The sequence below is a fragment of the Phodopus roborovskii genome, unplaced genomic scaffold (genome assembly GCF_943737965.1).
Source record: "Phodopus roborovskii unplaced genomic scaffold, PHOROB, whole genome shotgun sequence".
In the NCBI taxonomy this organism is placed as follows: Eukaryota; Metazoa; Chordata; class Mammalia; order Rodentia; family Cricetidae; genus Phodopus; species Phodopus roborovskii.
The window spans coordinates 12,584,557-12,597,630 of record NW_026126515.1 but is presented as its reverse complement, the minus strand read 5'-3'; positions in this window follow the sequence as shown (position 1 = coordinate 12,597,630).

The following is a 13,074-nucleotide window of genomic DNA, read 5'->3' as shown; positions in this document are numbered from 1 at the left end:
AAATTCATCTCCCTTGAAGAAATTACATATACTAGGAGCCAGCTCTCACAAGGAATAGAGTGTCTTTCTTAAACATAAATATAGCCTGGCCTGACTAATAGGCAAGGAAAGTTTAGAGACATCAAAAGACATATTATAATCATTGACCATAGTCAGGAATGCCTGATGACTTGCATTTTAAATATACACCAATTGGGATCCATTCCCAAAGCAGATGGGTAGCATGGACTCTGCAATACCAGAAACTGCAACTAACTGCATCACTATCCTTTTCTGAACAAGTTTATCAAAACCTGGCAGGACATCAGCCCCAATTGAATAAACAAAACCAAGATCAGTGTCTTTTCCTCAGGGTGTTTTGTCTTTGCCACAGGAAGCTGTCAAGCTGACACATTTATTCACAGTGCTGATAACCCAGCAACTTTGCTCAGCATCTCTGCTGCTCAGGGGAAAGATTATTTGATACAGTGTCTCACTTCTTGTTTTCACTCTTGGTCTGGAAAATGCATCCTGAGATAGCCTACCCTTATTATCTCCCTTGACCCCTCCTTGGGGGAACCCCACTATCTGCAGGCTTGGCTGAAGGCTTTTTAATGGCACACCCCACCTGCAAGTCAGCTCCTGTTGATTCTTTTTCAAGCAGGAAGCTTTGCCTCTATAATTGCTTCAGGGAGAAGAAAAGATCCAAAAGAAAAAGACAGCACTTTCATCCTAAATGATTCTACTGGGAAGTTTAAACATAATCTCCTCATTGAGAATTTCATTATATTCTACCTGGCTTCCTCCTGGGAAAGATGCAAGATCCAGCTGATATGTCACCTCTCTGGAAGTTCCCTGACCCCTCAGCTGCTGCTAGGTTGCTCTTCTCCATGGTTTTAACTCCCACTTTTGTTTCTCTTATCTTCCTGGATTTTACTTTCCTGATTATCTTCCCTGTTGGATTGTAAGGTCTTGAGAGCAAGGACTGTGTCCAGATAAGATACCCCTAGTATCTAACTCTGCTCTGCAAGGACACATTTCATTTAAAGAAAAGAATAAACAGTACACGTCTGTCTCCCAGCAGAATTCTGAAGGAAAGGCAGGTGAGAATAAATGAGATCAGTTCATCCTCTTGTTGACCTTAATATCTTCAAGTCATTTCTGGATCCATCTTGAAACCTCAGTGATATCAAAGAATATTTTAATTGCAGCAAACTTTTTAAACTAAATCCTGATTAGAGGATTTCTTATTCCCTTTAAGCTCTTGTTTCTTGCAAATAATGTATTCCTTCTAGATGCAACCATGACCCTAAAGTAAAGAGTACAATTGTGGTGTTTGTCTTTGCTTTGCCTATAATAATGAATAACTTTATAACCATAACTAATAGTAAAACTCAAATATACATTGAATATAAGAAGGAGAACAAATCCTGCAATTTAGAAATATTTTTTATTTATTTTGATGAAAATTGAACAGGGTACCTAACTAGAACCACTAGATAACAATGGAGGAAGGTGTATATAATGACAAGTATGAAAAGTATAGGTCACATGTTCTGCACAATATGAGTATCTCCTCCAGGTGCAGCTCTTGACTGCTCCTTGTGGAGTAATGGGAACTCAGAAATTACCTATAAAGAATAAACTTAGGACGAAAAACAAGTATTGCTAGCTTTGCAAGAAAATTCATCATGGAATGAGGTGCTGAATGAGTGATTGTAAGTCAACAGAGAGGGAAGGAAACTGAAAATACAGTCAGAAATACAGATCTAAGAAACACTGGAAGTTCACCTCATTAACAGTTAAAGATGGATGAGTGTCATAGTTGCAGGAAAAAGTGGCTCCTAACATCTGTGACTGTCTACCTCTGCTCTGCTGATACTGGAGACCAATGCCTTTGTGACACACCCCAAAAGAAAGCACACTATAGCATCATGAAGAGCCAGGATTACAAGCAAGTAGACCCTCAAAGTAAGCTGCAAGTCCACTTTGGTACTATTCAATTTTTAACTGAAAAAAAAATGAAGTCATTTAAATAAATAAACTGCATATAGGTCATGCACATGCACTTAACAACGTACACAAGCAATACAAAATCTACCAAGAAAAAGGAAGAAGTTTGTTTCAATCAGGCATTCTACGCTTTTTTAAATTGTCTATAGTTGCCCATTTTCCAGAGGAGTTTTTCTGTGAAAATTATAGAAAGGTAAATAATCAGAAAATATTTAAACTTCTTGAGCTATCTATCATGTTAAATTCATCAAGTTTAATATCACCTACTAAAAGGAAAATAGACATAACTTCAAAATAATGTTAGTTTTATTTTAAACATTTCTTGAAAGACAATTTAATTCATCATTTTTGAAATACAAGATCATAAAAATACAAGTCTATAAAGTTACTACAACATTGGATAATTCATCACATTTAAATCATTCACGTTTTAGTTTTTAGGATTAAGTTATTGCCAGTTCTAAAATTAGAGTATTCTCCCTCAATTGTTTATTTTTTTATAATTCACATTTTTTTATTTTTTACTATTTTTATTTTACATATAGATTCCAGTTCCTTCTCTCTCCCTTCATCCCTCCCTACCTCATTCATTCTCTGACACCCTCCCATGAACTCTGACCACCCTCCCCTCCAATCCAATCCCCCACTCCACATGTAAGGTGATCCCTTCCAGGAGGGGTCATCTAAATCTGTCAAGTCTTTTGGAGTAGGGACTAGGCCTTCTCTCCTGCCTCTAGGTTAAGGGAGTATCACTCCATGGGGAATGTGCTCCCACAATCATTTTGTGCACCAGGGATATATCCTGGTTTCACTGTCGGAGGTGCCTTAGACTGTCCAGGCATTCTAACTGAGACCCATGTTCTGGGAGTCTAAGTCAGTCCAAAGCTGGATTCCCAGATATCAGTCTGAGGGTCCTTGAATTCCCCTTGCTCAGGTCAGCAGTCTATATGTGTTTCTGCAACCAGGTCTTGTCCTTCCTCTCTGTATCTGGATTCCTGTTCTGCTCAGTGTTTAGATGTGGGTGTCCACTTCTGTTTCCATCAGCAACTACATGAGGGCTCTATGATGGTGGATAAGTTAATCATTATTCTCATTATCAAGGAAGGACATTTAAGGTAGACTTTCCACTGTTGCTCAAATTGTTAGTTGGGGTCAGTATCTGGACTATTCTCTAGATTCAGTTTTCTTTTCAAAACTATAATGGCTCCCTCTTTAATGCTCTCTCTCTCTCTCTCTCTCTCTCTCTCTCTCTCTCTATCTATCTTGTCTATTCCTTTCCTGGTTCAATCCTCCTAGTCTCACATGCTTTCCTCTCCTCCCTTTCTCTTTCTCCTAGCTCCCTCTCCACTCACTGCCCCCCCACTCCCAATATACTCAGGATATCTTGTCCCTTTCCCCTTCGGTGAGGGAACTCATATGAATCTCTTAGAGTCCTCCTTGTATCCTAGTTTCCCTGGCAGTGTCAATTACATGTCAAAAATCCATATATGAGTGAGTACATATCATGTTCCTCTTTTTTTGTGACTGGGTTACCTCATTCAGCATGGTTTCTTCCTGTTCCATCCATTTGCCTGCAAATTTCAAGATCCTATTTTTTTCCCCCACAGAGTAGTATTCTATTGTGTAAATGTGCCACATCTTCTTTATTCATTCTTCACTTGAGAGGCATCTAGATTGTTTCCAGGTTCTTGCTATTACAAATAATGCTACTATTAACATATTTGAACAGATGTCTTTGTTGCATGGATGTGGATCATTTGGGTATATGCCTAAGAGGGGGATTGCTGGGTCCTGTGGTAGACTGATTCCTATTTTCCTAGGAACAGCCCTACTGATTTCCCACCAGAAGTGGAGGAGTGTTCCCCTTTCTCCCCATCCTCTTCAGCATAAGTTGTCATTGGTGTTTCTAATTTTAGCCATTCTGGCAGGAATAAGATGGTATCTCAGAATTGTTTTGATTTGCATTTCCCTAATAGCTAAAGATGTTGAGCACTTTTTTAAGTGTCTTTCTGCATTTTTGATTTCCTTTCTTGAGAATTCTCTAATCAGTTCTGTACCCATTTTTAATAGGATTATTTGATGTTCTGGTGTCTAGTTTCTTGAGTTCTTTGTATATTTTGGGGATCAGCCCTCAGTCTGATGTAGGATTGGTGAAGATTTTTTTCCCAGTCTTTGGGCTGTCCGTCCTTTGGTCTTGTTGACTGTGTCCTTTGCCTAACAGAAGCTTCTCATTTGAGGAGGTCCCAATTATTAATCGTTGATCTCAGTGTCTGTGCTACTGGAGTTATGTTCAGGAAGCAGTCTTTTTTACCAATTTGTTCAGGGGTACCTCATACTTTCTCTTCTAAGAGGTTCAGTGTGGCTGGTATTACGTTGAGGCCTTTGATCCATTTGGACTTGTGTTTTGTTCATGGTAATAGACATGGGTCTATCTGCAGTCCTATACACAGGATTTTTGATTCGATTCCATTGGTCTACTTGCCTTTTTTTGTGCCAATACCAGGCTGTTTTCAGGACTATAGCTCTATAGTAGAGCTTAAAGTAGGGGGTTGTGATTCTTCCTGACCTTCTTTTATTTTACAGGGCTGTTTTGGCTATCCTGGGTCTTTTGTTTTTCCATATAAATTTGATTATCCTTCCAAGTTTAGTGAAGAATTGTGCTGGGATTTTAATGGGATTTGCATTGAATCTGTAGATTGCTTTTGGCAAGATTGCCATTTTTACTATGTTTATCCTACTTATCCAAGAGCAATGGAGAACTTTTCATTTTCTGGTATCTTCTTTAATTTCCTTCTTTAAAGACAAAAAGTTCCATGTTTAGTTATAGTAGGCCTTATATTTTAAAAATTCATGATTGTATATGGAAAGTCAATCCAAGTGGCTAAACAAGCATTCAAACTCAAAACCTGAATAGTGGTCTCAAAAACTTAGCTAATATGTCCTTGCACAATTTTATCCTAATACTTTGGAGAGCAGTTATATTTCATGGTCTTTTGATTATATATTCCAACCAACCTTCAGGTATTCAAAGATAAATCTGTTACCTCAAAGTTATGGATATATGAGCACATTGATTAATCTCAATAACCAATTGTTTCTTTCCCCTTCTACAAGATGGAAACAAGAAAGTATCCATCTGTTTTAGTCTACCTTTTCTTTGTTGTTTCCATAAACCTGACAAAACCCACTTAGAGAAGGATGCACTCTATCTAATAGTTATAGGACTAGGAATGTATGGTTATTGGCCCATCTTCTATCCTGAGTGATATGTTCTTGTCATTGTCTTCTCCACCTCTCCAACGTCCAGGAGGGAGAGAAATGAACTGAAGCCTATCACCTATAAGCCCTCCTCTCATAGCCTGTCTGTGAGTTTGTTTTCACAATCCCTCCCAAGATGTTGGAGATCAGATGTTCAAACACACGATGAACCCATGGCAGTCATTTCACATTCAAATATTAGCAAGACTTCTATGGATTTATGAAAAAAAGTGAGTGATATGACTTAATGTGTATCAAGTTCATAACATAGTGCTTAATAATAGCATGCAAAACTAACAACTATGTCTTTCTTCTTATTTTAATAGTAATATTTTAAAATTTAATTATTTATTCATATGTGTACATATGTTTCTGTGAATATAGATACATATACATATTCTGTGCAGGCTCACCCAAGACCAGAGGAAGGTGCCAATTATCCTCCTTTATTCCTCATCATCTATTCCCTAGATGGAGACTCTCTTCCTGGACCTAGGGCCTGATTTTCCTCCTCTAGAGTTATTTAGCAGGCACTACTAAGCCACCTCTCTATACCTAATTTGGAGTTTGGGGTCATATGCATACAACCTGATTATTGTTACCTGGGTGCTAGAATCCCAACTCCAGTCTTCATGATTACACATCAAGCACTGTTTCCTGCTGAGCCATCTCTTCATTCTTTATTCTTGCAGTATGCTCTGACACTTTGCTTATCTCAATTTAACTTTCTAGAACATTCATTAGGAAGTACAACCTAGTACAACCTAGTGGTACTTAGATTTTAGAGTCTTAGTAAACTCCATGGTCTCAAACCTTCTATATACTTAGCAACTGTTTTTAGTTTTGTTTGTTTGTTTGTTTTTTTGTTTATTTGTTTTTTACACTTGAATATGTTTGACCAACATTACAAGGACTAGCAATTGGTTCAACTGAAAAAGTGCTTGTAATTTTAGGAAACTCCTTGATACACTCTCAGCTGAGAAACGTTTATTTGCCTGCAGGAATCTCTCCTTTTGACTTGTCTTTTACTGTGAGGTCCTGAATCATGGCCTATCGCATTGTGTCCTTTTTCACAATCTCCATGATATTCTCCCTTGTAACCATTAATATGTTCAAAGGAGAATGATACTGTCAGCATCATCTTAGCCATCCACACCATCACCATCATCTTCATTAATGTAAAGATGGCAGTGCAGAAAACATTTACTGTACTTCATATTTAAGCTTTGCTTGTAATATGCTTATTAAGTTAATAATGGACCTTACTGGCTGTTCCCAGGGTTATTATATTGTTTCCCTTTTAATGTATGCAAAAGGAGGTAGAGAAAATTTTGGATACTGGCCCCAGAAATCCCAGAGCAAAGATAAATAAAGACATGATATATGCCAGAACTAAATTCCTTAATTCCATGGTGAATATAACAAGAACTCAAATGTTTTATAAACAATGAGTATGTAACACCTAAGGTATTTTTAAGATATGAACAATATTTCTAAATGATGTTTTAGGGAATACATAAACCATGGAGGCCCATGGAGGAAAGAACTGAAATACTATATTGCATCTTAGAATTTGTATGAAGAAAAAACTCAGACAAGGCAGATGACTTGGTGAATAAAGTGATTGCCATACAAACACAAGAACTTGAATAGAGACTGAGCACTCAAATAAAAAATACAGAAGAGCCTTAACATATCAACTGTGTCTTGGCACTGTGAATTGGAGAAAGGATGGTTCTCGTGGCTCTTAAACAGCAAAACTGCATAAAATACCAAGCATCAGGGTCAGCATTTTTATAACTTAAAGAGAAAGATGACTGAGGAAAATATTCAGGCATCTACTTCAAGTTTGCATATGCCTGTGCATGAGCTATTCACATGCAGACACACATGTCCACATATGCATGCACTATATACATACTCACATGGGACACGTGGGGGAAAAGGAGAAAGCCTGGTGTATATGCAAAGAATAGATATTAGAGGTCCACTGAAAATGTAAATTCAATGACTACCCACAAATCTGGAGTGTTTTACTGTTGCAACTGACTGTTGCTCAGCTTCAGGAGATCTGCCACTATATTTTGGGCTCTTTGAGCACACAAACCCATATTAGTCCATACATATACATGCAGAAATAAATAGGTTAAATCTAAATTGAAAAAAATTTAAACTACCTATGACATTTAGTCCAAAATTATATTACATGATATATATATATATATACATATATATAATTAAATTATTGAATTGAATTAAAAATGGAATTCCTAATTGTGTGTACAGGACTCATATTTTGCATAATTTAAATAATACAGTATGTTGCTATATATTAAGATGAAATAAAGTTTCTAGCACACATTAAAAAGATTCTAAAATCAATTCTATCAACTAAAATGTTAAAACTGAGATAAAGAAAATAAAGCCCATAAATTTCAAACAATTTGTGTCATGTTTTAACCAGTCCTAGAGACCTAAATTATCATCCCAAAGTCACTGTCTTTTTGTTGGCCCTAAATAATATTAAATATTACTATCCCAGTCTAAAAGTGAAATAATTTAAAAGCTCACAATAATATCATAGTAAAAAAAAAAAAAAAAAAAAAAAAAACTCAAACATATTTTTCTGTTTCCTAGAATTACTGAGGCAAATCACATTTTATGTTAATCCTGAAAAAGCCACAATACTTTGTTCAAGTTTAGATCTCCAACAAGATGGCCTTGAAATACAACTTACCAGACTGAGAAAGCTTACTGTATGGCCTTGTTATTTATTTGTGTGTGTGTGTGTGTGTGTGTGTGTGTGTGTGTGTGTGTGTGTGCGCGCGCGCGCTTAAATTTCATGTTCCCTGACTAACATGTTATCTTCTCTTGTTCAATTCTCAAATCAAATATTTATAGATATATTAGTTTGACTAAATGAATGTTGTTCAAATGACTATTGATAAATTAAGTACTTCCTTTAAAATTACATTTGAAATCATTTTTTCTGCATTATTCTTTCATGAATAAAAGTGACAAGAGATGTGTTCATGGATTTTCCAAACTGTAGAATGAATTTTCATCTTGCAGTGGTGACAAATTTAAGCCATTTCCTCTTCGAGTACCAGAAATAAATCAGCGATGTTGGATTGAACATAAAAATAGAAAAGTGTCTACATCTGTATCATTTCAGTATTCCACAACTGAATTTCAGTTCAAGATTGAATTCATCAGTGTTGCTCCTAATACAGAGTCTGAGAAGACAGAGAAATAATAGTGACAAAAAATGTCAAAATATATGAATGATATGTGTGCATGTATTGTGAATGTTCTTGCAATTGAGTATTTGCATATGTGCTACGTAAATGCATGTATATGTGTGTGTGTGGATATGTGTATGCATTTATACATCTATACTTATGTGTATTTACATGCCTATTGTGAAACAACAGGTGTAAAAATGAGGATATCAGTGACAAGAGAAATAATCACTTGTATGAGGTTGTCAAGATTGGCAAGTCTGGAAAATGAAATTTTAGGATTGCTTGTCTAGCAGGATACATGATTTTGAATTAGAAACAACTCCAAAGCAGTTTCAAATTCTTTTCTTTTTAAAATATAATTTATGTGTTTATTCATACATTTATACATATGTCATTTTTGCAGGTGCCTGAGAAGGCCAACAAAGAGTCTTGTATTCCTTGGAATGTGAGTGATGGGAAATTTCATGCTGTCTGATGTGGGTTCTGGAACCCAATTCATGTTTAGTAGAAGAACAAGAACAAGGCATACTAAGAGCCAATGAACCATTTTCCCTGCCCATTCCCCCCTCCCAATAGAAAGTATGAGCTGACTACCTTTTTAGTTAAATTTATTTATTTATTTTATATTGCAATATCAGCTTCTCCTCCATTCTCTCCTCCCATTCCTGAGCCTTTCCTCCTCTCTGCCCCCCAATATGTTCCTCCTCCATTTCTGTACAGAAAAGGGCAGGTATCTCATAGTAATCAATAAAGCATGGCATATTAAGTTCAGGTAAGTCTAAGCTCCTATTCTCTGATTGAGGCTGACAGAGACAATCCAGTATGAATAGGATTTTAAGATGACTCTAATTCCTCAACTTGAGTATTGTTTGATTCGGAGAATATAGAGCAGAAGGATCAATCTCCATGACAATGATAAAGCAAGTAGATTAAATGAACTGACAGGTTATTAAAATAGCCAAGCTGAAAAAATTGTGAATTATTAAATGAAAGAGAAAAACTTTGTTAATCGTTTTTCTTACTTCACCTCTTATATAGAATTTTTATCAATAAGTCTTCATTGGTATATACTTACAGTATTATTTTTTCTTGATAAAAAGTACTAAGATCAAGGAGGAGGACAAGATCTCCCAAGGAATGGGAAATAGGATACATTGTTATGTAGAGATAAAGGGACAACTAGAGTATGAGAATTTAGTGGGTAAAGTGATGAAAGAGAAGGTTAAAGGAAGGAATTTAGGTAGGTATGAATAACACTGAAGGCCTTTTGAAAAATTATATAGAAACCTACTACTGTAAAAGCTTCATATATATATATATATATGTGTGTGTGTGTGTGTGTGTGTGTGTGTGTGTGTGTGGAAGTAATATAAATGGAGTCACCCTATAATACTGGAAACAATGTCACAAGTAGATATCTTATACCACTAATTTAAAATTCTAGTAAGATAAACAAGTTATAGCTAATTGAGTCATTGGTCAAAGGGGCACCATGAACTTCCCAAGCATCACAGGCTCTTGCCAAGTCTGTTGTTTGCTTTCCACAATCTGACCATATTGATGAAGACATTACTTACTCATGAAACACAAAGAAGTTGAGCTGGTGCCAAACAAGATGTAGTCATCATCCTGAAAGGTGGTCTTCATAAAGAGAAAAAAGCTAATTTTTAGTTTCCCCATCTCCAAACACTGTGAACTGCCTGTAAGACATACTGGTGCACTAGTGGCACCAGTTATGGTAATAATCAACCACCTTTTGGTTCCAAGAGATGGAATCCATTCCTGTTCCTATTAAAATAGTCAGGAGCCTAAGATAAAATAGGCCATAGACCTAGGATAAAACCTACTACTACTATTCGCTAAAAGAACTTGCAGGAAAACAAAACACTCCTAGTGATGTATCTGATTATCCATATGTATAATCACTTTGTCTGCTTCTGTGGTACTGACCACGCCCTTGGGGGTTAGAACCAGGGGTGGAAATGACTTGTGGAACTAGGTATCAGGAGAAGCCTGGGAGGCTCTCTTACTGGCAGGACTCGGAAAGGAGAGCATCTGGTGGAACCTGCTAGTGTTCATCTGTCTAGGTTGTAAGTTATTTCTCCCTGAATAAACATCTGTTAGACCTATTTGTTTATCCTGATACTTTCCACGATATCCATAGATATTGTTCATCCTTCTTCAGAAAAGCTTATTCTTGTGGTAGATGAGAATCAATACAACTGGACAATGTTCAGAGATTTAGAGATTTTGGAGCATTCAATAATAAATGGGATTTCTTTATCTTCTCCCTGAAGGCTCAGGGATCTATGAAGAAGAGAAAGAGTAGAGATTGTAAGGACCAGAGATGATAGGTTACTCCAATCTCAGAGACAACAGGATTGGTGCACTTATGAAGCAACAGAGGCTAAGGAGAATGTATAAGAGCTGGACAGGTTCATGGCGACAGGGTCATAGTACTGAGAGAGAAGTGTACTCAGAGTTTCACCTCAGCCAATAAGCTATCTGCAAGTGATAATTGGTGGGGAAGAGAAAATATGTTCAGTGCAGTGGAGTGTCCATGAGTATATCAACCACACTCCAGGGCTTCTCTGTATCACAAAACAAACTCTGTGTTTTATTCTTCATTTTCATGATTTTTTTCCAATAGATAGATAGGCAGATAGATAGATAAATAGACAGGCACATGATGGATACATAGACATAGAAGAACAAAGCATAGTGTTGGTGTGAAAGAGGTAGGAAAAATCTGGAAGCAGAGAGGGGAAAAAACTAATAAAATGAAGTGTTAATTAGTGAAGTAATGGATTCAAAAATATAAAATAAATAATAGGAATATAGTCCAGTAGTAAAGTGTTTTGCGAGTATGTAAAAGGTCTGGTGTTCAATCCCCAGGATAATTAGATAACATTTAGAAATAAAATAAGCCTATGAAGTTGCTATCAGTGAAGAAATGTTAAAGAGAAAATTTAGGTTATGATTTCCTATACTAAATCACTAGATCCATAATAGACCATCTTAGCATATTCAGAGAGGATATAGAGATATTTTTATATGATAATACTTTTATTTAAATTTGAAACAAGCTTGTTTTACAAGTCAATTCCCAGCTCCCTCACCATCCCCTTATCCTTTATACCCCTCCCAAACACAATCACTACAATTTGATCAAAATAGGCCTTACCAAATGTCAGTTGTCTTGAAATAAAGACCCAATTCATCATTTTGTGAAGCAACTCAATGTCACAATATTTGGCCTAAACTATCTGGCTCAATATTATTGTTCAGAAGTTACTCATTCAGCCTAGTCTCTCCATTTAGTACATGTTTTCAAAACATGTTTTGTATTTTCAACATACTAGCTGTATCATTTAATCTAAATGTTGTGTAGCAGTGACTTTATCTTTTTCTAATGAATAATTGAAGGGAGGATCCATTACTAATAAAGGTAGAGTCCCCATTGATTAGTGACAAAGATACCAGGAATGTTTTTAAGCATTTGTCTAAACTGAGTCATCAATCCCTATAACTACACAACATGTCTATCTGTATTACTGTGAGAAGAAAGGACAAGGAAACTGAGACCCAAACATTTTTTTTTTTTTTTGTAATTTGCTTGATGTCAAAGAATGTATAAACGTGACACCCAAACTCTAAATACTGAGTTCTTAAAAAATGCTAATAATAATTTTATATCAAATTCAACAGAACTGAAAATTCAAAAGAACAAACTGAATCAGACTTTGGAAGCCAAAAATAAAATATTTAAATATTCTTGCTTTCACCAAACACCACTGTGAAGAATAGTCAAGGAATTTAGGAAGAAAGTATGTTGTGTTCAAAACTTTTTATGAAATTATATAAAATGGATTGAGATTTTATAATGGTCTATACATTAAGTACAAAAGACTAAAGTATAGATTAGTGAACACACCAATGAAGACATTTCTGTATGGCAACAGTTCACTGGGGCCACATCCAATGTATTTGTGTATTGAGTCCTTGACCCAAGCCATTTGGGGGGATTCAATATTAGCCAAATAATGACATAATTTCCCCCACTACAAATAGTTCACAACCACACTACAGCTCACAAATAAAAACAATAGCACAGTAAGGAAGTAGCTTGTTCAAATTTGAATAACAATTACATGATGTAAATTAGATCTGTGACGGTCTACATTTAAGATACTCTGCCATGGCACTAGGGAAACGTTCAGAGACCTACAAGGATGATTCCAACTAACAATCTGAGCAACAGTGGAAAGGCTACCTGATGGGAGATGTCATTCTGTATATGTTTCTCATACTGGTTAACGAATAAAGCACTGTTGGCCAAAAGGAAAGGAAGATAGGAGGCACTAGGAGACAAGGAAGAAAGGGGAAGTAATAAGGAGTCAAGATGGAGAGTCTGGAGAAAAAAGAATGCTGGCCTGCTCCCCGGTAAGAGAAGACCACGTGAAAATACATAGATCAGCAGAAATGGGTTAATACTTAAGACAGAGCTAGCCGATAAGAAACTAGTACTGGGTCAACAGAATTATATCAAATACAGAGTCTTGGTGTGTTATTTGGGGCT